At 40.0% G+C, this 12,846-nt stretch overlaps 1 long non-coding RNA gene across 5 annotated transcripts in view; it reads right to left on the reverse strand.

The window, feature by feature from the left end:
- Window positions 1–12,846, reverse strand: part of LOC142050691 (uncharacterized) — a 147,380-nt gene that overhangs the window by 38,494 nt on the left and 96,040 nt on the right. For all 5 annotated transcript variants that reach the window (XR_012658094.1, XR_012658093.1, XR_012658092.1 and 2 more), the window contains one exon: window positions 462–538. This is a non-coding gene — a long non-coding RNA (uncharacterized LOC142050691). The remainder of the gene's footprint in view (window positions 1–461; window positions 539–12,846) is intronic.

Genomic DNA, 12,846 nt, shown 5'->3' on the forward strand with positions numbered 1-12,846 from the left:
GGATATCGCCAAACCTCAAGATGCAGCATTTCCTTCTAGAATTGTTTCTGTGCCTTCACCGAGGTGTGCAATGGATTTCATGCACTCAGGTGCAACCTGTTGAGAATGCATCCGTGCATCTCAAATCTCTTAAAAATTTCTATCTGAAGACTCCAGCTGTTAAAGGTTGTCTTCCACTGACCTAGAAGATTAAAGAGCTACTGCCAGCATTCTGAACAAGGCTGGCATCCTAACTGAACCCGCAGAGTGACTTTGGAAAGGCAAGATACTTTATGCTCCCAGCTGCACAAGAGCAGAGTAAATGTGGCTTTTCACAGGACTATGGGTTGTGATGGACACCAGACCAAACTGAAATAAATAAACAAGATTTCATTAATTACTCAGATGATACCACACTATAGTCAGTTCAGTCAGACAGTTCACCAAGCCTAAAAGGGTGTCAAATAATATATGTTGCTTACCTTCCCATTTTCTTTCTTTCAAGCATTTCTTCAAACAGTTATTTATGCTGGAAGTACAGGTCACCACAAGGGAGATTCTCGGAGAAAAATATTTGCCTTTGCTTCCATTTTAACAAAAAATCTCATATTTCCTGAAAACACTCGTACCATTTGCAAAGTGCCATTATTCTCTGCACTGTGTTCACTACCCACAATGTCTCTAAACAGGAAATTAAACCCATCATTATGGACCCGTAAGCCAAATCCCCGCCTTTACTCATAATATGACATCTCTCAAGAAAATACCCAGGAGTAGCTACACCCTGCACCCAAGGCTGCACAGCTCTTGCTCAGCTCCCTGAAATTTCACTTGCTGTCCTCCCTTCATCCTGCCAGGCTTGGCAAAGCATCCCTCGAGGGCACAGCTGCCGCTGCTGTCCCCTCTGTGTTGTACGTTGTGATACACAGGGCCCACTCGAGAGGGCAGCATCCTGAATCCTGACCCCAGATGTACTCAACAGCCTTGCAAATCTTCCACACCTGTGGAGCAGACGGGGGAGAATATGTCAAAGGCAGCTGTTTTACTGTGCAGCATTAGTCTGTTTTTAATCTCTTCACTTCAGTTGCTGAACTGAAATGTTATATAAATATGTCATTCTTTATGACAAAAGCCAAATAAATGCTAATACTATCATTAAAAAGAAACTTGTGTCTGGGGTGTAATGGGGAGATCAAATGACAGAGGCAGTAGCTTTTGCTCAAGGAAAGCAAATGTGAGTGTTCTTCATCTTAAAAGAGTGATGCCATCGCAGCCCATCAGTTGGGTTACATTGGTCTGGGTGCTACATAGCACAGATACTCCAAACCAGGTCTCCATCTGCTGTCATTACGCACAGAAACACTGAGCTGTGATCCCCAGACTGAAACAATAGGCTGGCGAGCTGCTGCGACAACCCTCGTGTGACTGTTGGAGACCGGGCTTGACTGACCACATTCTGCAAAGACGACTCCAATCGGCCCTCAGAGATGGGACATGTTGGTACGACCTCTTTGGTAGAAAGTGCATAGTTTTCCAGGAAATACCACTTTCACCTATAATATACATACCTTTCCTATGCATGAGGCCTCACCACTTCATTTCCTGAGTGTGATTATCAAATAACACATGCTTAAACTAGGTGACAAGAGGAACCAGAGCTCTCTTTGAGTCAGTCAAAGGCAGTATGGTTTGTTTAGCTTGGAAAGAGAAGTCTTTAATCTTTACATGCACATTATTTGTTCTGCCTTTGCACGGTGCCCACCACAGTGAGACCCTCATCCAGTGCTAGAGCAAATAGACAGTATAAAAATACAGAATGATCTTGCTTCCTTTCATAACTGGTGACTTATCATCTTCTCTAGTCTTCTAAATACTGTGCTTACACATAATTCTGACTGAAGATCAAACGAGCGTGTAGACAGCATCCCGCCACAACCTCCCATCCCTCTCCACACAGCTGTTCACATCACATTTGAGGTCAGTTCAGTCAAAGCTACCTCAGCTTTGTTAAATTTTTTGACAATACTGTAGCTTTTGGATGCCAGTGCAAACAAGCTGCCATCACATCCCCAGGATTAGGGAAGATTTTAAATTTCAGTCAACTTGGCCTTGTTTGTTTGCCTTAGCTAAGATGAGGAGTTGTCAAACTACACAATTTCCATAGCTGTCAAGGATGTTTTTGAACATGCAAATCTGCAGTACATTTTATCACAAACATTGCAAAAAGCTTTAAAACCGGGACATATGAAATATGTATACTTTCTTTTTGTTAAAAAACCTGAAGTCTCTAGCTCAGCATATAGGCCTTCACCCTGTAGATTAATGTATTGATGTCTTGTTCGTTTTGTAGCCAAATGGAAACAATAGAGCATCAACAACATTGTCAGCTCCTTCCATTTACCTTGTTTAAGCCTTTTATTATACACAGGTATGAAGAATGTTATTCAGCTTTTATTCTGCTTGGAAGCCTTAAAATTTTCCGAGGATGTGACCTAATCCCACATACCAGGCTTAATTTACCCCATCAAACAGGTATTCAGGAGAGGTTGGTGTACAAAGCAGCAGCTTGCCTAATGTGCTGAGGGGGGTGATGAGCAGTCTGGAGCATGTCGGGTGCGTTTGTCCGTTCTCAGGTATGCACTCCCCTTCCTCACTTGGTGACCAACACTGCCAACTCACAGTCCAGACAATATCTGACTATGGTCTCTACAGCATGTTAAAAGTGAATGGAAAATGTCGCTCTTACCACTTAAGGCATGAGAAACCCATGGTTACAATGGCTAGGAAATGATAGCTAATTATTTCCAACAACCATCACTGCAATGTAAAATAAGTAACTTTTTCCTAACAAGTACATATAACTTTAATGAAGTTAACATAAAATATGTTTTAGGAAATGTGTCTCCCCCTAGTTCACTTATGTTCTGGCTTTTTGCAAGCAAAAAAACTTAAATATGTAAACTTCAAACCCATTTCATTTACTTTAGGCACACAGTGACTTTTTTTGGCTCTCCCCTGACACTGTGCTCTCCTCCCTCTCCCTAGACCTCTATCAATGTCGACACACATAGGAGCGGATGTGGTGATTCATCAGCCTGCAGGTCTGCTGCTGAACTCTGTATGCTTCCACTGGTGCCTAAAAACACACGTAAGCTAGGCCTTGCACACAGGACAGAATTCTCTGTTTTCTGCGAGAAAAAGTTGCTTTTTGAGTTTTACCTGCCTGGAAGTTTTCATCTTGCTTACAATTAGAGAGTTCATATTAAATGGGCTAACTCTGCTACAGCAGCGAGGGAATATTTGAAATGCTAATGAAAGACCCAGACAAAACAGACTGATGGATCTGTTGGAGAAGCTGCAGAATCAACGAAGATTCGGAGGAGAGAGACTGTGAAGAGAGTACAGTATTTGTCTCTGCTGTGGCAAGTGTGTTGCCTTCATCAGGCAGAAATGTTGGAGAGTAATCCCTGGTTTTGAGCCTCTAGCTTAGGTTCACTTCGAGTCATTTATTTCAAATACACCAGATCACTGTGTTCTGCCTACAGAACCCCAATACAAAATAGCATGTTTCCCCACTTCCCACATGGAATAAACATACAGGAGTAAAACAGACAAGATTTCATATTATATTTGGCAGTTGGTCTAATGACTCATTGCCAATATACATTTCTTCTAGAAACACATTGCTTATAGTATATATGGAGTGTTAAAACCTTTATATTCTAGAATATTATAAGACTAAGATGAACGCAGCTATTTCCAGTACAGAAATACAGCTGTCAAGAAATCAGGCGGATTCAAATACTGCACTTTTGCTTTTTCTTAAGGACAACCATCCTCTGTGCTCCTGCAGACATCATGAAGGAGCTGTTGAAATGTATTATTCTGCACATATAATACCACGTAGGACTCTGAAGAGATAAAGTTATACAATGCCTTAGGCAATTATGAGCAAGGATTATAGGGAAAAAGAAGGCTGTAATGTAGAGTATAAGCAGTGTGATATAAGCAGAATATTTAATATTTAGGACAACAAAATAAATATCACACTGCCTTGGCTACTGCAAAAATGGACACCCATCTCTCTTCTATGCAGTTCAGATCCATTTATTTGAACCAGCAATGTTCGAATTCATTAATGAAGCCATTATTTATTTGTGAAACATGACTTAAAATCTCAGCAAACACCGAACAATCTGTGAGGAGCTCTTAAATACTGAACGTATGTAACTAGACATCTCAATTTAACAACCAGACATACATTAAACAGCATTAATAGCTAGGCACTTAATGGATCAATTCCCACTGTTTGTGTAATGTGGAAATAAAAAAGGCTTATTAAATGACAAGCTTTCCCTGGTTTGTGCTAATTAATTATACACTGCATCTGACTGCTAATTTAGTGGGAAAATGCAGCCCAAAACTATGGTTTCTGCTTGAACTTTGCCTCAGCACCCCCTAATTCAGCGCAGAGTGCAGCTGCGACCTGCCTCTGAACGACGACAGTATTAAATTAGAGCACAAGGCCATCAATTTAATAAGTACTGTAGCAGGTAATTTGAATAAGGACAGTATTAGTATTCTACCAGTGCACAACTAAAAGCAGCTGACCTTTCAGACCAGAGAAGATCCTTGAACACATCTAGCTGAATCGGAGAACACAGTAATAATCTGACCATGTTAAGAGTGCCAAGAGAGACTTTTACAGCTCTACACCCATTACTCTACATCAGCGACTATACAGTATATAAGAACGCTTTATGTACAAAAAAACAAGGTTATAAATAGAACAAAGGCAATGTGGAAGATATATTTGCAGTGGCACATTTGAAAATTCTCCTTATTACCTTGATTTATGGTTTAAAGAATGTAAAATTAATCAATGCACATAAAAATGCACTATGAACACCCACATAACAACTCAATGACTTTTCACCACAAATTTAGTACCAAGAAGAACACAGGTATGTGTTGTGTAGTAAAAGTACAGAATATAAAATTATTTTGCCATCATATTTGTTTTTTTTAAACGCAGCAATATAAGAAGGACATGGCATTCAGGCAGAGAAAGATAAAGCTTTTCAGTAATTGGCAGGTTTTTTTGAGGTTTATAACTACAATAAAAATTCCCTATCAACAGACTGTTGGTGTAGCCACAGCACTATGTGAAATTTCTCTAAATTCAGTGAAGCCACTTTTTAAGGAATGAGGAGGTTTTCTGCTTATAAATATTAAAAATCACACATAATATCAACAAAAGGAAAATCACGATCATACTAACACGACCGAGGGCATAACAATTTACATGAAGAACCAGAACTATGATTTTCTGTTTTCTTCATTTCCTGAGAGATTTGGGGGCTGGTTTGTTTGGTTTCTTTTTAAATGGGTGGGGAAAGGTTTATAAGGAGTAGGTAATTCCAGTCTTCAGGGATTCTTTCCTGATGGATATCTTCCAGCAGATTCTTTTTTTTTTTTTTTTTTAATAGGAGTAGAGCTTTCCATATGGCCCTGGCCTCTGTTTTTCCAGTTGCCCCTTTCTCATCTTGCACAAATAATTCTCAGGATGAAACAGCAGAAAAGTACACTACCCTACCAGAACTGCTCCAAACACTAGGACGCATAGTAAAAACCTGATTGAGAGCCTTATCTTTTATTTCCTTCCTAAAACATACAGTTCAGGTCCTCAGGTCCTACCATGTCCACCACTTATTTCAGAAACGGGCATGCATTCACACAGTGCCATTGATCACAAGAAAAACTGTTTATTGATGCTTGACTGAGATGTTTAGTAATACCCACTGCCTCTGAAACCAGCAGGCCATTTATTTTCAATGACACAAGCCTGTTTAACACGATTTTGTTGGATCTTAAAGTAGAATTGTGCATAAAACTGCGGTGCTTACAATACAACATAGTTATATGGACACATGAATTGCTAAATAGCTATGAAAGAATTCATATTTCTTTTGTACGATATTGTATGCAGGTTCCTGGAGCTTTGCTTACAAATATTAAACGTGGTCTGAGCTTTTAAACCTCTCATCACAGCAAACAGGCATAAGTTCGTTTTGGACTTCTACCTTTTATCTTCCTGAGTTGGAGCTAATGAGACCCACCTGGTCTGGTTGCCAGTAAGACTCAGCAGAACAGCCATGCATATTTATGCATACTCCGGGAAACCGACACAGTTTGTCACATCTCCTCAGAAGCCAGGTTCAGAAATTTCAGGCTGTTTTTATTTTGTTAACACTGGCAGGAAAATTGACCAAATTTGGAGGGACAATTGATATTTTGATATTATTGCAATACTGAACACATTTTTCATGGCCATAGCCAGGCATACATCATACTGACAGACAATTTACAAAATGGGTATTGTTCAGTTAAAATATGCATAAAGCATTGTGGGCTATATAAAATATTTATGGTCCAGATGCAAATGGCAGGTAGAGGACCCCTCTGGGGCAGAAGGGGTCCAGTCTGGAAGGAACACAAAAGAAAAGCAACATGGAGGATAAAAGAGCTGATATGGAAATGGGGAGGATAAAGCCACATTTGGAGGCGACTTGCTGCCTAGAAAATAATGTGATCCTCTGTTGTGGGTTCACAAAGTCCCGTAATGTTCTTGTCAGGAAAATGCTGTTATTCTGTACATATTCTAGGTTAAAACCTATGCATTGACCCAGATTACAAATTCACCAAATGTGAAAGTAAAATCTCTGGGGAAAAAAAAAAAAAAAGAGGCTCAAAATTAGGACATGATAGTAAAAAAAAAAAAACAACCACCAACCCAACCAAAAAAAAACAAAACAATGAAAAGACCAACATTTAATTACAACCAGGAGTCAGACAAAAAGAAGTATGTAATTTTAGGTTTCTTCGTTTGCCCATCCCATATTCTAGTCCAATCCATGTCCAATCCAAACCTAGTACCAGGCTAAATACATTGGATATATTAAACCAGTCCCTCCTAATATAAAGGACAATGAAAAGAAAGATGATGAAGAATGAGATTTTTAAAAGTACCTAACGAAAGTGGCTTCTCTTTCCTCCTCTATTTCAGTTTGTGCAGATCCTGCAGTCACTCAACATCATGCTAGATTTCTTCTAGTTTCCTGGGGTAAGATGCTGCTAGGAATTGAAAAGTTTAAAGGAGACTTACAACTGAGTTATTTTCAGGGAAAAAAAAAAAAAGTTTTACAAACGCATTTAAAGTTTTCTCTCTGTTTTACTCATGCTTAGGACATCCTTTCTTCTGGGTTTTTTTTTTTGTTGGTTGTTGTTGGGTTTTTTTTCAGGGCTTTAAAAACAGTATTGTTACTTCTCTAGGCCACTGAGGACTGAGTGCGGTGTTGAAACATGTTACACAAAAGACACATGACAAGATATTTCCATTAAACTTATACTACATAAAAATGGAGAGTAAACGGGACATGATTCATTCATGAATAGAGCCTTTAGTCTGATTTGTGGCAATAAGTATGCTGTCACAGGCTTACTTATTGCTAAGAATGTATCAAATTACCTTTGCTGCAATTATTAAAATTCCTTCTCCACCTTAGAAGTGAAGTTGATTTCAAGTGCCAAGAATCTCCCCAGTGAGCTTTCCCATCAAATATTTCATAACTAAAACGTTAAATACATCTGCTAAAAGAGGACAAGTAATAGTATAATCCATTTTATTTTAAAAAGGCATGCAATTTCAGAAAGTACTAATACTAATAATATAACCACCTAGTTTAAATGTGATACTGTATAATACCTCACCTGCCTGTCTGCTTATCTAGCATCCACAGTAGCTACACATGCAGATGGTACTGCTTAACACAAATTGCTTAACTTTAGAACTAAAGTGCTTGAGATCAGTTTTAAAACACCCTAGCAGAAAATGATAATTACTGCAATAAATACTAATTTTCTTCAGGGCATCCATGTCATACTAGAAAAAAATTCAGTGTCTTAACTCTACTTAATTAGGCAACTCATGTTTTCACTACTGAAATGGAATAAAAGTAGTCTATAAATTTGTTAATTAACTAATTGTATTCTGGCATTTCTGACTCGCTATATTCCAGAGAGAAGGAAGCCAAAGGATGAAATCCCACTAGATAATGCAGCAGAAATATAATGATGAACCCATCTCTCTAGATAAATATATTATTTTTCACTGCTACAGCTGAAGCTCTCACAAAAGAAACAATGACAACCAGCCCTCTCTTCCCCACTAGCAATATGTATTTTAGAATTATTTTTAATTAATAGATTATTGGCTATAAGGGTAAAAAACATTGAAGCAGGTATAATGTGCTACTATAGGAATGTTTCAGCATAAAGCAAACTTCGTATCTAGCTCTAAATAATGCAGAAATAGCAATTTTGGTGGCATTTTGTTTTTTTGCTGGAGGGCTCTTTTGCTTTCCCTCACCCATTATTGGGTTCCAGACTGTTTGCATGTGACTGCTTTGAAGTTTTGGGCTCTGGTAGTATTGGGACTGCCTTACTGTCAGCCAAATTTTTTGCTACAATAGAGCACTGCAATGCATGGCTGTGGTTGGGAAAAGTTCATGCTGGTGTAAGGACCAGTCCCATACCAGGATTTGTAGACCACAAGCTTGAATGGATCTGTGCTCAGTGGGAAGCCAATAAACAGTATGGTATTTCCATTAGGATGGTACAATTTACTTGCTTTAGTTTCTGCATTTAAGCAAATAACAGAATCCCATTTCCTTTACTTCTTACGATAGTCTCTCTCTCCTCTGTTTCTGTGCTAAGGTAATTTAACGAGGTCTTTACATTCACTATGTGATGAAATTGATCTTTTCTGAATCAAACCTCGATAGTCCCAATCCTACTTGCACCTAGGTAAGAGCTCTGTTAGTCTTTAATGACCTTTTCCTGTTCATCCTGATTCCTCTTCACACAATAAATATCTTTAATGTCATCAATGACACAATCTCTTTTGCCCTATCATTTCTGTGACTCATCACACAGGGAAAAAGCTAATCCTCATTTCCCTGAGTCTAGGAATATAGCCTATTCCTTGGTTCTAATACTTACTGGGAAAGAGCGCTCTGAAAATGCTGGAAAGCGTTACAGAAGTCAAATATAATGTTAAAAATTCTTAAGAATGGACTTGAGAATCAAACAGAAAATGTGTCATGTAGCAGAAAACTATTTTATGAAGTTCTGAATAAACTCACATCTTGAATATTACTCCAAATCTAGTCACCCCAACTCAGAAGACTATCGTAGAGCAAGGTAGGGTTATGGCACATAACTGGATAAAAAAAATGACCCAAGGCAGGGACCAATTTTCTATGAGGAAAGGCATAATAGGTTAGGAATCTACTGGGGGAAAAGAACCTAAACATAACAAGGAGCAGAATGATACAGCAAGGATCAGTACCATCATTAAGGGTACAGTGGGGTATTTGGAGAATAATTACTAGTTATATCACCCTGAGAACTAGCAGGCATTCAGGGAAGCAGGTTTAGCACAAACAAAAGGAGCCAAATGAGGCATGCGAATAAACAGATGCAATCTTTGTCCCAGGATACTGTAAAGCACAAACGGATTCCAAAGGGATTCAAGGAGTATAGGACCAGGTGCAGTTTGCATCCTTCTGGATGTCCGGTTCTCAGCGTAACATTAACATGGTCAAAGAAAGCTCCTAGTCTTTCTGCCCACTCAGGTGTCCCATCATTTCCTAATACAAGGCCAACATAGACACTAAATCATTGGAATTTGCTCAAAAATCAAATTGCCAGGTTTTCATGGCTGTTGTTTATATTTTATTGAAAAGTCTGAACTAATGGAATTATTTTTATTCTCAAATTGTTGAAATTCATAATTTTGATCCAGGCTTCAATCTCAGTTTATTTATTTAAAAGAAAAACAAACAACAACAACAAAAAAAACACCAAAACAAAAAAAAAAACCCCAAACAACAAACATTATAAGTGCCTGAATTCAGATTCTCAGGTTTATCAATCTCTTCTGAGTGACTGTGGAAACCACCCCAGTCCTGTTACTCATACTGATAATTTGGGCACCATTTTTGACTAGGTCCTCTTCCTAAGGCTTCAATTCTAGGCTTCAGCTAAGCGTGCTGATTCTTCCTACGTAAGGAAAAATCTCCAATATACTGTCTTATCTATTCATCCTCATAGCTAAACCAACTTACCTCCTGATTACTGAGACATCATCTTTCATGACCCTGTTAAATAAAACCTTGCCCTCCTCATATCCTTCATAATGCTACTGGAAAGATACAATGTATTGCTTTTATGTGTGATCTTTGTCTATTTGTAATACAAAAACCCCACAATATTATTACTAATAAAAGTAACAATAATATCATGGTAAATATAATAATAATGTTTAAAAGTAATTACATAGTACACACGACAACACACAAATCTCAAAAAAAGATCTATGCTTCTTCCAGTTTTATTAAGGTAGACCCAAAAATGACTTGATTAACTTCTCTGTATTTACAGTGGTCCTTGCAAGAGGAAAAATCACTGCCTTCTAATCCTGACTGGCCCAAAGACCCTAAAACAGGCAATTAAAAAATGTCTAGGGATTTTCCTAAGGATTGTCTTAGGCTGTTCTTGTTCTCATATCTAACTATCTGAACCTTCCAGACTAATGAAAGACACATACTTCCTTGAAAAGGGAATACTGTTTGCTTCAGCATTTCTAACATTTCATCATGCTGTTAAAGAACCCTTTTTAGAACCACAGAATCACAGAATGGTTTGGGTTCAAAGGGACCATGAAAGATCACTTAGTCCAACCCCCCTGCAGTGAGCAGGGACATCTTCACTAGGTCATGTTTCTCTAGAGCCCCATCCATCCTGACCTTGAATGCTTCCAGGGATGGGGCATCAACCACCTCTCTGGACAACCTGGGCCAGGGTTTCACCACCCTCAGAGTTAAAAATTTTTTCCTCCTCTCCAGTCGAAATCTACCCTCCTTTAGTTTAAAACCATCACCCCTTGTCCCATTGCATCAAGTCCTGCTAAAAGTCTGTCCCCATCTTTCGTATAAGCCCTGGGAGGCCGCAATAAGGTCTCCCCCAGCCTTCTCTCCCCCAGGCTGCACAACCCCAGCCCTCCCACCCCGGCCTCGCAGCAGAGGGGCTCCAGCCCTCGGAGCATTTCTGTGCCCCCTCTGGCCCCGCTCCAGCAGCCCCGTGTCTGTCCCGTGCTGAGGAGCCCCGAGCTGGAGGCGGCGCTGCAGGGGGGTCTCACAGAGCGGGGCAGGGGGGCAGGACCCCCTCCCTCGCCCTGCTGCCCGCGCTGCTGGGGATGCAGCCCAGGGCACGGTTGGGGGTCCGGGCTGCCAGCGCACGCTGCTGGGTCACGTCCAGTTCTTCATCCACCAGTAACCCCAAGTCCGTCTCTGCAGGGCTGCTCTCAATCAGCTCATCACCCAGCCTGTGCTGGTACTGGAGCTTGCCTTAACTCAGGTGCAGGACCCTGCACTTGGCCTTGTTGAACTTCCTGACTTTCACATGGGCCCACTCCTCAAGCCTGTTAAGGTCCCTCTGGATGGCATCCCTTCCCTCAAGCATATCAGCTGCACCCCTCAGCTTGGGGTCATCTGCAAACTTGCTGCAGTCTGTCTATGTCTATGTCACTGATGAAAGTACTAAACAGTAGTGGTCCCAATATGGATCCTCAATGGATACCACTTTTTACTGGTTTCCACTTGGACATCGAGCCATTGACTGCAACTTTTTGGACATGGCCATCCAGGAAATTCCTTATGCATCTACCAGTCTACCCATCAAACCCATATCTCTTCTATTTAGAGGTAAGGATGTTCTGTGGGACCATGTCAAAGGGCCTTACGGAAGTCTAGGCAGACGGCTTCTGAAGATCTCCCCTTGTTCACTGATGCAATCACTCCATCTTAGAAGGCCACTAGATTAGTCAGGCATGACTTGCCCTTGGTGAAGCCATCTTAGATGTGTCTAATCACCTCCTTGTCTTCCATATGGTTTAAAACATCTTCCAGGAGGATCTGTTTCATATTCTTAATGGGCACAGAGGTGAGGCTGACTGGTCGCTGGTTTCCAGGGTCCTCCTTTTTACTCTTTTTAAAAATGGACATGATGTTTCCCTTTTTCCAGTTACTGGAGACTTCACCTGACTGCCACAAGTTTTCAAATATCATGGAGAGTGACTCGTCAGCTATATCAGCCCATTCTTTCAGGACCTTGGGATGCATCTCGTCAGGTCCCACAGACTTATGTACATTCAGGTGCCTCAGGTGGTCACAAACCTGATCCCACTTATGATGGGAGGGACTTAATTCCCCCAGTACCTGCCTTGAGGTTCAAGGGTTTGAGACATATGGGAAGAGAGATTACCCATGAAAACTGAGGCAAAATACCTCTGAGTACCTCAGCCTTCCCCAAGTCAGTTGTCACTGATTGTCCTGCCTTATTTATCAGGGGGGTACATCTACATTTACTGTAACTAGTGCTTAGAAGGGATGGAAAGCCACATAAACCAGCAAGCAATTGAAAGACCTTAAACCAAACACACTGAGAAAGAGAAAACCCTAATTTGTATTGAATAAAATTTGCAAGTTTGTAACTAGTAAACTGGGTTTCTTAAATTGGGCAATACAGACTCTTATAGCTCTAAGCTTACAATCAAATGAGGAGTAAAATTATGTGTAATGAATTGATAACATTGTACATTGTAAGTCATTGAAAATGAGAGCTTTAATGTGTAACTGGTTGAACAACTCTGAGATCATATCACTTTAATTTGCGTCATTTTAAAAACTGAAGTAATAAAGCCTCTGAGACAATCCGGCAATAATAGTTTTGAGGAAACTTAATGCA

Source organism: Phalacrocorax aristotelis, chromosome Z, assembly GCF_949628215.1.
Source record: "Phalacrocorax aristotelis chromosome Z, bGulAri2.1, whole genome shotgun sequence".
Lineage (NCBI taxonomy): Eukaryota > Metazoa > Chordata > Aves > Suliformes > Phalacrocoracidae > Phalacrocorax > Phalacrocorax aristotelis.